We start from the raw sequence: 14586 nt of genomic DNA, 5'->3' as shown, positions 1-14586 counted from the left end.
AACATGATGGTGTTGAAATGAATCGAGGCCCTGTCCTTTGTGCGTTAGAGAGACTTTTGTGTCTCCATGTAGCAGGTGTGACATGATCTCCCTGTTTCCAATTTCAGCTTTGAATGATTTATTGTCAGGACCATGTGCGAACACACACTCGCGGATTAACATGCGCTCTAATGCATAATTATTACGTGGCTTGAAGAAAGACGCTTCTCCAGCCGTCATCAAGCGGAGCGCAATCGGGTGAGGGCGAGAAGGTGGATTTGGGGGCGATAAAATTAAATATAGCAACTTGATACAGCATCGTCAGAGATCATGATTTGATTAGTTCCAGTCTACCGGCAGCATTAGATACACTGGCTTACCGTCGTGAAAAAAAAGCAGCCGTTGGGTTTGTGTTGCCTTGCTTCGCTGAGTGCTGTTTCCTTGACAACCTTCAGAAACCAAAATAATGTCCCAAAAATGTTTTGGTAATCCAGAGGGGACAGCAATTTTACGGCTTTAGGGTAAAACACATTCATGTAAGTTTATAAATACGATAAGCCTGTCACCTTCACCTTCGAAAATGACATTTAAAGTTAAAGTATTTTACTACAGCTCTAACGCATCACAGAGATTTTGTGTCATGTCAAAAATGTTTTATCATTCAAGGTTTATTCAGTATGCTTATTATTATGCTGAAAACGTATCTGTATCCCTATAGTTGTCTAATTTACTTTGGCCTTTGTCTTTGGTCAACTCAAAAATGTTTTAAATTCAGCAAATTTGAACAAAACGTACTTTAAAAATGTTTAAATTAATCCAATTAACTGTAAAACTCATTTCAACTTTACACTGATTTAAAACTGAGAAGTAAAAAAAAAACAATTGATTTTAAGTTATTGTAACACGTAAAGAAACATAAATATGATGTTGATTGATCTTATTTGTTATACACTCACCGGCCACTTTATTGGGTACACCTGTCCAACTGCTTATTAACGCAAATTTCTAATCAGCCAATCACATAGCAGCAACTCAATGCATTTAGACATGTAGACATGGTCAAGACGATCTGCTGCAGTTGAAACTGAGCATCAGAATGGGAAAGAAAGGTTATTTAAGTAACTTTGAACATGGCATGGATGTTGGTGCCAAACGGACTGGTCTGAGTATTTCAGAAACTGCTGATCAACTGGGATTATCATGCACAACCATCTGTAGTATTTTCAGAGAATGGTCTGAAAAAGACAAAATATCCAGTGAGTGGCAGTTCTGTGGGTGCAAACGCCTTTTTGATGCCAGAGGTCAGAGGAGAATGGCCAGACTGGTTCGAGCTGATAGAAAGGCAACAGTAACTCAAATAACTGAGGTATGTAGACAAGCATTTCTGAACGCACAACATGTGAAACCTTGAGGCGGATGGGCTACAGCAGCAGAAGACCATACCGGGTGCCACTTCTGTCAGCTAAGAGTTGAGGCTACAATTCACACTGGCTCACTAAAACTGGACAATAGAAGATTGGAAAAACGTTGCCTGGTCTGATGAGTCTCGATTTTTGCTGCAATATTCGCATGGTAGTCAGAATTTAGCATCAACAGCATGAAAGCATAAATCTATCCTGCCTTGTATCAATGGTTCAGGCTGGTGGTGGTGGTATAAGTGCGGGATATTTTCTTGGCACATTTTGAGCCCATTAATAACAACTGAGCATCATGTCTAATCATGATTATTGTTGCTGACCATTTATTTATGACCTTCATGACCACAGTATACCCATTTTCTGATGGCTACTTCCAGCAGGATAATACAGCATGTCATTAAGCGCAAATCATCTCAGACTTGAACATGACAATGAATTCACTATACTCATACTCAAATGGCCTCAACAATCACCAGATCTAAATCCAATAGAGCACTTTTGGGGTGTGGTAGAATTGGACATTCACATCATGGATGCGCAGCCGACAAAACTGCAGCGACTGTCTGATGCTACCATGTCAAAATGGACCAAAATCTCTGAGGAATATTTCCAGCACCTTGTTGAATCTATGCCATGAAGGTTTAAGGCAGTTCTGAAGGCAAATTGGGGTCCAGCCCAGTACTAGTAAGGTGTACCTAATAAAGTGGCCAGTGAGTGTATAACATATCTGGTGTGACTTTTTCTTGAATGAATCTGTGAAAACTACTGGTGATGCAAACAATAAAACCATATAATTGTTAATTGATGACAGTGGTTTGTACATTGCAAATTTCGCTTGTGAATGAACTTATGTAAAAAGCACAATTAACAGCTCAAATATCAAAATATTTGACAAAAAAATCAAACTGCAAAATTTCAAACACTTTTTTGAAAACTTTTTGTTGTTCAAAATGAGATAAATGACACTGAATCCTGCAGTTAAAATGACAGTAAACACATGACATAATAACAGTAGCAGAATTAGTCTACGTGTGATTTTTGATGAGGCAGATGCATTAAAAGAAAAATCCCACTGGACATCCTGTGATTAAACACCATTGTCACATTATTTGTGTCTCTGATGTCACTGGGGTTTTCCAATTTATCTTCATCTTCTCTTTCCTCCTCATAGTCATCATATCTTTCTAAAGAATTTAAGGGTAATGATCTGATAAATGACCGTCAGTTGCAGAAAACAAAAATGTCCTCATCACATGCTCTTTTCTTCCTGATTTTCCCCCTCTGCCCCAGTGTCACAAAACAACAGAGGAAACTTTTTTTTTTTTGGCACAAGTTCAGTCCATTGTTGTTATTTTTCTTGCAGCAGATGTCTTAAATGTGTTGGGAAACAAGACACAACAGACAAATGACAACTTCCCTGTCATTTTGAAAGAGGAAAAGAGTATATTATTTCTATACAGTCCTGAGGTGATCTGATTCTGGAACAAAGACAATCAAGTCAAACAGGACTGAACAACATGAGGGCCAGTAAATAAAGAACAGAAGGTTTATTTTTGGCTGAAGTGTCCTTTTAAAGGGATAAATAGTTTACTCACCCTTGTTCCAAACCAGTTTGAGCTCCTTTATTCTGTTGAACACAAAAGAAGTTATTTTGAAAAATGTAAACATTGACAACCATATTAAGCTAAAAACAATGTTATAGAAGTCAACGGTTGGCCCATATGCAATCTGTGTGTGCAGAAATCTGCAGATTTCCTCAGATTTTTGAGCCCGTCATTCAATCTATTCATTTAATGATGTAAATATGTTGAAATATACAACCCCAAATCAGAAAGTTGAGACAGAATGAAAAATGAAAATAAATAAAGTGGTGATTTCCAAATTTACTTTGACGTATTTCATTGCAGACAATGTGAACCCAAAATATTTCATGTTTTGTCTGGTCGGCTTCATTTCATTTGTAAATATACATCATTTCCTGTCAGACCTGCAACACATTCCAAAAACAGTTGGGACAGGAGCAATTTAGGGCTAGTGATCAGGTAAATTGGTTAAATAGGGATTTGAAACAGGTGATGTCAACAGGTGATTGTAATTATGATTTGGTACAAAAGCAGCATCCAAGAAAGGCCTAGTCCTTTAGGAGCAAAGATGGACTGACGATCGCCAGTTTGCCAACAAATACGTGAGAAAATATTATTGAAGTGTTTAAAAGCAATGTTCCTCAAACAAAGAGAGGAATACATTTAATATTCCACCTTCAAAAGTGCATAACATAGTTCAAAGTTTCAAGGAATCTGAAGGAATTTCAGTGCGTAAAGGACAAGGGTGAAAGACTAAGCAGAACTACCTTGATTCTGATCCTTCAGGTTGCACTACATTGAGAATCATCATTCATCTATAAGCGATATCATCACATGTGCTCAGGACTGCTTTGGCAAACCTTTGTCAAGTACCACAATACATAGTTACATCCACAAAGGCCAGTAAAAACTGTACTGTGCCAAAAAGAAGCCCTATGTTAACAGTGTCCAGAAGCACCGTTGACGACTCTGAGGCATCAGGGATGGACCATCACACAGTGGAAATGTGTACTGTGGTCAGATGAATCAGTATTTTTTTGGATAGAAATGGACACTGTGTGCTCCAGACCAAAGAAGAAAAAGATCATCTAGACTGTTACCAGCAACAAGTCCAAAAGCCAGGGTCTGTCATGATATGGGGTTGTGTCAGTGCCCTTGGCAAAGGTAACTTGCACTTCAGTGATGGCACCATTAATGCTGAAAAGTACATAAGAGATTTTGGAGAACAATATGCTGCTTTCTTTTCCAGAGATGCCCAGGGTTACTACACTGTGCACACATTACAAAGTCCTGGCTGCGGAGTAGGAGGATACAGGTACTTGACTGGCCTGCCTGCAGTCCCGACCTGTCTCCAACAGAGAATGTGTGGTGCATTTTTAAGCCGCGACAACAAAGACTTTGTTCTGTTGGCCTTAACACTTGTTTGCAGGATGAATGGGACAAAATTACACTTTACTATACTCCCAAAATGATTTAGCATAAATCTGCAGATTTTGTTTAACCAATCTGTCTGTTATGAACTTTGAACATAAAGATAATAAACCGCAACGGGCATCTTGATGTCAAAACAATATCAAAAAAGCAATTAACTAACTGTCAAAACAACCTCAATTTGACATCTACCATTGACATCAAAAAACACGTCAAAAATTAATTACAGGACTGTCCTGTAACTGCTGTTAATTTGGTGGTCAAAAAGGTATCAATGTATGGATGTCAAGTTGATGTCAAAATGTTGACATCATATCAATTTGCAATTCAAATTCAAATTGTCGTTTTGACATTGAGGTGCCTGATATGAAAACAACTGAGACCCTCCATTAAGTCTTGAAAGTCTGATGGGTTTGGGGAAGTAAAACTTTAAACAAGTGTGTAAGTTAGTATGTGTATACCTTGTATTCCTTACATTTTGAGGACCAAATGTCTCCACAAGTATAGTATTACCACCAATGTTTGACTTTGTTGGCCCCCCAAGAAGAAAAATATAATGAAATATGTATAAATGTAAAAATGCAGAATGTTTTCAGTTATGGTTGGGTTTACGGGTTGGGTGCAGTTTGTACAGTATAAAAGTCAGTATGTCCCCATAACAGATGACAACCCAACATTTGTGTGTGTGTGTTCATAGAGGCCCAAACAGATACAGCAGACAGAGCTGAAGGTCACTGAAAAAACAATCAATGAAACATTGTCTGCCCATCAATACTGCTTTGACATTGTACATATACACTCATTACACACACACACACACGAACAGCACAGCATTGCGTCAGACATCACATTACTGTACTCAATAGATCTGTTTCCTGTAAACCTATAGATTACATGTGTGGAAACCACAGCATGTGTGGGACTCACACGTGTTCCTTTTACCTGTGTGTCTTTCAGAAAGGCTGCAGGGAAAAATACTTTCAGCCAGTGCGGTACACAGTTGACATGCAGCTACTTATCTTTTTTCATCTTGCTATTATGAAAAATTTATTTAAAAATACCTGCATTGCTCTATTGTAAAAGTTATGAAAAATGAGTCTGATTGATTTTGACGTGACATTTGATTTTCTCTTCATACCTTTTTCCTGTCACTTGTAAGATATGTTTCTTATAGTTGTAAAGTGATAAACAGTTACAGTTGTGAAGTGTTATGATCTTACTTACACTTACTGGCCACTTTATTAGGTACACCAGTCCAACTGCTTGTTGACGCAAATTTTAATCAGCCAATCACATGACAGCAACTCAATGCATTTAGGCATGTAGACATGGTCAAGACGATCTGCTGCAATTGAAACTGAGCATAAGAATGGGGAAGAAAGGTGATTTAAGTGACTTTGAAAGTGGCATGGTTTTTGGTGCCAGACGGGCTGGTCTGAGTATCTCAGAAACTGCTGATCTACTGAGATTTTCATGCACAACCATGTCTAGGGTTTACAGAGAATGGTCTGAAAAAGACAAAATATCCAGTGAGTGGCAGTTCTGTGGGCCCAAACGCCTTGTTGATGTCAGAGGTCAGAGGAGAATGGCCAGACTGGTTCGAGCTGATAGAAAGGCAACAGTAACTCAAATAACCACTTGTTACAACAGCTACAGCAGCAAAAGGCCACACCGGGTGCCGCTCCTGTCAACTAACAACAAGAAACTGAGGCTACAATTCACACAGGCTCACCAAATTGGACAAAAGAAAATTGGAAAAATGTTGCCTGAGCTGATAAGTCTTGATTCTGCTGTGACATTTGGATGGTAGGGTCGGGATTTGGCATCAGCAACATGAAAGCATAGATCCATTCTACCTTGTATCAACTGTTCAGTCTGGTGGTGGTGTAATGGTGGGGAAATCTTCCTGGCACACTTTTGGCCCATTAGTACCAATTGAGCATCGGGTCAACGCCACAGCCTACTTGAGTATTGTTGCTGACCATGTCCATCCCTTTATGACCACAGTATACCCATCTTCTGATGGCTACTTCCAGCAAGATAATGTCATAAATCGTAAATCATCTCAGACTGGTTTCTTAAACACGACAAAGAGTTCACTGTACTCAAAAGACCTCCACAGTCACCAGAGCTCAATCCAATAGAGCACTATTCATATGTGGGGGAATGGGAGATTCACATCATGGATAAAAATCTCTGGGGAATATTTCCAGTACCTTGTTGAATCTATTCCACAAAGGATTAAGGCAGTTCTGAAAGTAAAAAGGGGTCCAACCCGGTACTGGTAAGGTGTACCTAATAAAGTGGCCGGTGAGTGTAGAGTGTTAATATGAAATAATTTTCTGTTTTTAATAAATTTTCCAAAGCATTGCATAGTTTTTGGCATAACAGAAATATTTATTTTCCATCATCAACACAATATTGTTTAAAAAGTCTTACAACCTACACACACACACGCACACATTGTAAAAAAAATGTATGATCAATTACTCACGACAACATATGTTTTTAGTTAATAGTTACATTAAACCAAGTTATATCATTTTCTAATTTAATTTTATAGGTCAGTTTAATAGTTCAAATGACTTATAAGATTCAGTTAAAGCAACCAGTGTTTTGTTTATACATAATTAAAGCCAAATATAGCAAGGAAAAATATTCCTGTACGGTTAACAGCTCCTCTTGAGTATTTGCGTCACAAGCCCCAAATGATTTACCAAAGCCGCGGTCTTACTTTTTATAAATGTTTATGGACGGAATTAATGGTGACATTCTCTGAAAAATGACAATTTATAGTCCTCAAATATAACATCAAGTCCATTTTCTCAACTGCAGGCATTATGAATGATGCATAAAAACGCCCACCCCATTTCCACTGCTACAGAAATACACTTTTATGCTAAAGCATTAAATTTCATGTGCCATTAATGTAAAAGAAAATGGCCTCTTCTACACCCACCAGATCCTTAATGACATGCTTGCATCTTTACTTTTCTCCATCTTTAATGTGTCTTCTTCATTGTCATTTTTTCTTCCTCCTCTGGATTTGTGTGTATATTCAGATGTTGCGTGTGTGTGTGTTTGTCCTCGTGAAACTTGCCCTCCACATCCTCTCAGATTAAGATCTTAATTAGTGCCTTGTACTGTGTGCTGAAATCCAGTGTTTGTGCCTCTTTGAGGACGTGCACTGAGACACTGCTTTCACAGTGTTGTTACAAATGTGCATGAAGAAAAAAAAAAAAAAATTTATATATATATATATATATATATATATATATATATATAGAGTACACCCCATTTTGAAAATAAATATTTGTATCCATTTCTCAGTGAATATAGGCAATGTATTTTTGTGCATTTAAACAAAACAGATGTATTAACCAGATATATTTATTATATTCTATTTTATTTATTTATTTTTCTCTAACATATACATTTGGCTGTACTAGTTTTTTGGTGTTCTTATAAGTTATTTTGTTAGATAAGCTCCAGATTTGGCTTCAGTACTGACTAATCTAATGTATATGCACAAATATAATATTGTAAAGCTTCTTATTAAAAAATATGAGTTTAAAAGAGAGATTTGGGAGGGGTACACATATATGCTGAGCACTAGACATTAATGACTTAAAATAAATTTTTATACAAAAGTTTTACATCTACAAAAACTTAGTAATGCAGTGTTTTTATATTAATGTTAAACTTACTGCTGTTTTGTTAGCAGAATGGAGTAAGTTTTTTATTATTATTATTTGACCTATAGAAACAACATATATTATTCCATCCTGAGTTATGGCATATATCATTTGAAAATCACATAGTTTTTTGTTTTTGTCGTGAATTACCTTTTTTATTTTAATTGTATATTTTAGATTAGAAATGTTTTTTTTAAAAATATATATGTTAGGTATTTTATGGTACTAAAATGGTGCTTCCCAGTGGCACAGTAGGTAGAATGATCGCCTCACAATAAGAAGGTCGCTGATTCGAGCCTTGGCTGGGTTAGTTGACATTTCTGTGTGGAGTTTGCATGTTCTCCCCTCGTTCGCGTGGGTTTCCTCCGGGTATATTTTTAATAAAAAGAAATTGTGGTCTTTTTCAAAAAGGGCGGAGCTACAAATGCCGATGTGTCAGCATAGTGGCAGTATCAAAAACAAGACTAATCTTACCTCTGTAAAAAAATAATACAAAATAAAAATATGAAGTGTCTCATAAGAAGGCAGTCCATGAAGACTAGTGTTCATTTGTATTCAACATTTATGATGCCTCTTAATTGCTGAAATTATTCTTCAGCAGGTGAAAACTCTAATAGCGGATGGCTGCTTCATACTTAGGGTTCCTTATGCTAATGAAGGAGAGATGGTCACTAGTGGGCGGGGCTTGCTCCCTCTGATGATGCGTACAAAGGGAGAATGTCAATTAAAGTGTTTCTGCAAACTGTTTTTACGAAGTGAGATTATAAAAAATAGAATTAATTAATTAATTATTACCATTAGAGGCTGGCTATATTTACACACAATGGCCACACAGTTGTTCAATTCAATTCAATTCAGCTTTATTTGTATAGCGCTTTTACAATGTAGATTGTGTCAAAGCAGCTTCACATAAATGGTCATAGTAACTGGAACAGTGTGGTTCAGTAACTGGAACAGTGTGGTTCAGGTTTTAGTGTTTAAGTTCAGTTCAGTTCAGTTTAGCTCTGTTCAGTGTGATTTAATCATTACTGAGAGTTCAAACACTGAAGAGCAAATTCATTGTGTTTAGCAAAATTGTGAAGAAAAACTGAAGAGCAAATTGTGTTTAAACCCCTTATAAAAGTGATTTTTGCAAAGTAGGCCCCCTTTAAAGCTAATTGCTAATCAGATTTTAGAGAACTTTTTTATTCAGAATCAGTACTGTATACAATGTTTTCCAGAGCAGATGATCAACAGACATATTGCTTTGTTTTTCTAATTGCTCTCATAAAACAAGAGATGAGCTTCTTCTCGAAACACTTCTTCTTCTTTTTTTGTGTTGTATAAACTAACAGTCCCCAGTTTAGCATAATTGGTTTCCTGATACTCTCTGACAGTCATTCTGCAGGGACAAAATGTCCAGACGTCTGCTGTGATGGAGGAAGTCATTATGTCATCAGAACTCATCAGTTCTAGGTGAAGGCAGCGTCTCGTGTCCTCAGTGTGCACTAGCTAGTGTGTGTTTGTCTGAATGACCTCGTTCACACTGACAGAAATGCTGCATCAGTGTCTGTGTGTGTGTGTGAAGACAAATCTGCTAACAAATCTCCTAAAATGAGATTTACTTTTGGCTAAAATATTGCTGCATTTGGCTAAGAGATCCACAAGAAAAAATGAGCATCCTGTGGAGAAAAACAGCAGGGGGTATGAGTGCACATTTTGAAGTCATTTTGGTTTAGGGTAAAACCATGCATTTTAAAGGCTTTGTTTTGCTCATGAAGGCTACATTAATTTATTAAAATAAAACAAAGTCAGTAATATTGTGAAATATGAAAAACTGATATTTTAAAGTAGAACAAAGTTCATTGACGAACTTTGAAGTTGGCTTGAAAAAAAAAGGAGGGGGGTTGAAGAGCATGGGTGGTGGTGAAGGTCAAAAGTTGGTAGGGAGGTGGTGAAGGTGAAGACCATGGGGGGATTTTAAGTATTTATGATTTAAATGGAAGTTTCTTCACCATTGTATGTCAACGAGCAAATTTGGGGCACCCTTGCACACCCAGGGATATAACTTAAACCCCAGTTTAATATGTAGATTAACACAGCTTGGCAGCCTCTTCAGTTGTGGGAGATCACGTTTCTACGAATTTCTCTTTCAAAGTTATGATGCGTCAAAGTTTGGTCCAATGTTAAGTCAATGGGATTTTTCCGAGATTTCTATGTCAGTTTCTGGAAAACCGAAAGCCAGATTAGTTCGAAAAGATAAAGAAACTCGAGTCTGAACATCTGGCTGAAGTTTGGTGGGCATAGCATTAAAAACCTAGGAGGAGGAGTTGGTAAATGTTTGGCTCAGAAAAAGGAATAATAATAAGTTTAAGTTGCATAACTGTCTTCCTCAAGCCACCATAATAACTGTTTTGAGTCTGAATGCATTTTAAAATGTATTATCGTAATTTCAAAGGTGTGCTTTTACAATCATTGCTCCAGTTTTAGTTTCCATCCAAAAATGCTAATTAAACATTCATTCATTCATTCATTTTCTTGTCGGCTTTGTCCATTTATTAATCTGGGGTCGCCACAGCGGAATGAACCGCCAACTTATCCAGCAAGTTTTTACGCAGCGGATGCCCTTCCAACCGCAACCCATCTCTGGGAAACATCCACACACACATTCACACACACACACTCATACACTACGGACAATTTAGCCTACACAATTCACCTGTACCAGATGTCTTAGGACTGTGGGGGAAACCGGAGCGCCCGGAGGAAACCCACACGAAGGCAGGGAGAACATGCAAACTCCACACAGAAACGCCAACTGAGCCGAGGTTCGAACCAGCAACCCAGCAATCTTCTTGCTGTGAGGCGACAGCACTACCTACTGCCCCACTTCGTCGCCTAAATTCTTTTATTTTATCTTACATTATTTTATTCTTCATCTTATTATCTTGTTTGGATAACTTGCACTGATTAATTGTTCACCAAAAGAGAATAACCCAACAACCCAGTAGTGGTAAACACCAGTACACACTCATACTCTACAGCCAATTTAGTTCACCTATAGCGCATGTCTTTGGACTGTGGGGGAAAACGGGAGCACCCAGAGGGAACCCACGCAAACACGGGGAGAACATGCAAACTCCACACAGAAATGCCAACTGACCCAGCCGGGGCTCGAACCAACCTTGCTGTGAGGCGACAATGTTAACGACTGAGCCACCGTGTCGCCAGCTCTCTGAAATATATATTTTTTTCAAATGAGTTTCACTTTTTGCATGTTTCCAGGCATGATTGTTGTTTTTCTCCTGAAGATGCCCTGCTGCAGCCTTCAGAAGTGGGTCAGAGACTCATGCTTGACTGCATCTGTGAATGAAGAAGACTCTAGTGTTAATCTCAGAGTCTCTCTGACTCTCTTTAGCTGAAGCACATCCTCAGTCTGCAGCTTTAAAGCGATAGTTCACCCAAAAATCTAAATTCTGTCTTCAATTACTCACACTTTATTTGTTTCAAACCTTTCTGTTGATCACAAAAAATGATATTTTAAAGAACGCTGAAAACCTTTAACCACTGAATATGTGTTTTTGTGTGTACTTCAGTACCAAGTTCATTAAAAAATAAGCAATAAATGTAGGCCTAGCTGGTTTTCACACGATTTTTCAGGGATAATAAAAATAATAATGATAATAATAATAATAATAATTCAATGCAATGTGTTTATTTTCAAATTTAGCCTATAATGTATGCTGTTTGTGTGTGTGTATATATATATATATATATATATATATATATATATTTGGGTGTTTTTATTTAGTAAACAATGCCTTTTCAGTTTTCAGGCCATCAAAAACAGAATTCCTGTCCAAAAGGCTACCAAGGATTTTGCAATTTTGTGAGCCCAGAAATGGTTCATATAGCATTGATTTTTTTTTATTTGTGATTATGTTTTTTTATTATTATCATTTACTTATTTATTGTTCCTTTCAGATATTTGTTTTTACTTCAGCATGGTACATATATAATATATACTGTATATACCTGCAGGAATATATCCATAAAACAAAACCCGTTCAGTCAATTGCAATGCTCATTTTGATTAGCTTTATAGTCAACCTGCCGTATGGAATCAAACTAGGGCCAATAATACTTGCAAAATAAAATTTTGCAAACAAAAAATAAAACATTGAGCAAAAAAAAAAAAAAGTCATTTCCTCTAAACCTCTTTTTAACCATTTAAAGTCACCAAAATGACACACTTTAGATCAAATACTAAAAGAGGCAGTTTTAAAAAGTAATACAGCATTATTTGTGTGGTACTTTGAGCTGAAATTTCACAAACACACTCTATGGACGTGTTTTACATCTTGTAAAAAGGGGCATAAAAGGTCTGGAAGCAGTACCAGTTGGATTCAACGTGTACAGGTTTTATCAATCTGCTGGGAAACACATTCAAGTTTACAAGCTCAGTCACAAATCACTTAGACATACTTCACTATAAAACATAACTAAAATAGTAATAATTGTTATTTTCTCCTAATCAGACTTTGCATTTTGCAATAGTTTGTAACTATTATCTCCTAACAGTGACTTTATGATGTGCGTATTATATCAAAATATAATTGTTATGTTATGTTAAACTCACAAGTAGCCTTTTCTTCTTTCCATGCAGGGCAGAGGTTTATGAACAATATAAAAATAATGTGTGTGGTAGTATAAATCTTTAACAGCCTGATGAATATCATTTACATGAGCTGTATCTCAGGTGTCCTATAGGATCTTAAAATAGCTGATATATATATAAGCTCCCCTGAATTATTAGCCTGTTTATTTTTTCCCCATTTTTTGTTTAATGGAGAGAAGATTTTTTTCAAATTTATTGCCATGATGTTATTGCCATGAAATAATATTTGACTAGATATTTTTCAAGACTTCTATACAGCTTAAAGTGACATTTAAAGGCTAAACTAGGTTAATAAGGTTAATTAGGCAGGTTAGGATAATTAGGCAAGTTATCTTAAAGGGGCTAATAATTTTGTTATTAAAATGGCTTTTTAAAAAAATAAAACTTTTTATTCTAGCCAAAACAAAAGAAAATAAAAAATAATTTCTTCTCCTGAAAAAAAAAAAAAATTATCAGACATGCTGTGAAAATTTCCTTGCTCTGTTAAACATAATTTGGGAAATATTTAAAAAATAAAAATCAAAGAGGGGTGGGGGGGCTAATAATTCTAAAAATATACAAAATACAAAATGTCAGAACTAAACGTTCTCTTGATTTTTTTATTTTTGATGTTTATTAAAGAGGATCCATGGTGCAAAATCAACTTTTGCAAGCTGTTTGGGCAGAACTGTGTTTATAGTGTGTCCACAGTAATACTGGAGTGATAGAAACACAATAAGACTCTTTTTTCAATTTAAAGGACACTACAACGTGATGCACATCGGAGTGCGGTTTTCTCCGCTCACCAAATCTCCATATTAATGCATAAAAACATGTCTACCGAAGAAGATTTACTAAGAAACTGTGATTAAAAGATCTGTGTCAACTCTCTGTGATCAGCTGCACCTCAGGGATGAGATTTACAAGTTTATTATGTTTTTAAAACAGTAATGAAGAAAACACAGTAAAATTGCTGTTTTTCATAACTGCTGGAATCACCACAGACGCATAGTGTCAGTATAACAATAAAGCAGCAATAATATACGACAGCAAAAACATTGCAAAGTTAAAGGTGTTTGTACATGTGTGTTTGTGTGTGTGTGTGTGTACTAGAAACTTTGACTTACTTTGACAAGACTTATCGTTTCCGAAAGGCTTGAACAAACTCATCCACAAGTACGTCAAATAAACATATTTGGTACTTCTGAGAAGCAGACAGGCACGTGGAAACGGTGGGCAGGGAGGACCAGGTCATTTGAATTCAAAGGCACAGGCTACAAAAACAGCTACACTTTGCTTTGAGCTCAAAATGGGCATATTCAGCATTGTATAATACATGATCTGATGGGTGTTTTGAGCTGAAACTTTCAACTCTTCAACACAAAAGACTTATCTTACATCTTGTAAAAGGGGCAAAATAGATGCCCTTTAAAACTTGATTCGATATTTTCCCCTAACATAGTCATGATTCCTGTGACGCTCCAGGGATAAACGAGTCTTTGCTGACGCCCAGCGTTCTCCAGCCTCCAGCGCCTAGACTGCAGCTCTGCACAAGACGTTTGGCCATAGGATAAAAGGTCATACCCAGCTGAGCCTGGTCTCTCTCGAGGTTTTTGAATTCTTCACTTTTGCCAATTAATGACGTCTTCCTTCGCCGCTGTCGCCACTGGCTTGCACGGTTCGGGACCCGTAGAGCTGCGCATCGATGGATTGCTCTTCAGTGTTTGGACTCTCAGTATTGAATATTAAACCACACTGAACTGAGCTAAACTGAACTGAACTTAAGCACTGAAAACTGAACTGTGTTTTAGTTTACTATGATCTTCTATGTGAAGCTGCTTTGA

The 14586-nt window shown here is 36.9% G+C and overlaps 1 long non-coding RNA gene across 1 annotated transcript; it reads left to right on the top strand.

Moving 5' to 3' along the window:
- The first annotated feature begins 347 nt into the window (after nucleotides 1–347).
- Nucleotides 348–5614, top strand: LOC141385767 (uncharacterized). The gene is made up of 3 exons (XR_012406744.1): nucleotides 348–515; nucleotides 3767–4144; nucleotides 4230–5614. It is a non-coding gene; the product is annotated as an uncharacterized lncRNA (long non-coding RNA).
- Nucleotides 5615–14586: the final 8972 nt, after the last annotated feature.

This window comes from Danio rerio, chromosome 5 (genome assembly GCF_049306965.1).
Source record: "Danio rerio strain Tuebingen ecotype United States chromosome 5, GRCz12tu, whole genome shotgun sequence".
Taxonomy (NCBI): domain Eukaryota; kingdom Metazoa; phylum Chordata; class Actinopteri; order Cypriniformes; family Danionidae; genus Danio; species Danio rerio.
The sequence above is the reverse complement of the archived record's forward strand: the minus strand, read 5'-3'. Positions and strand labels throughout refer to the sequence as shown.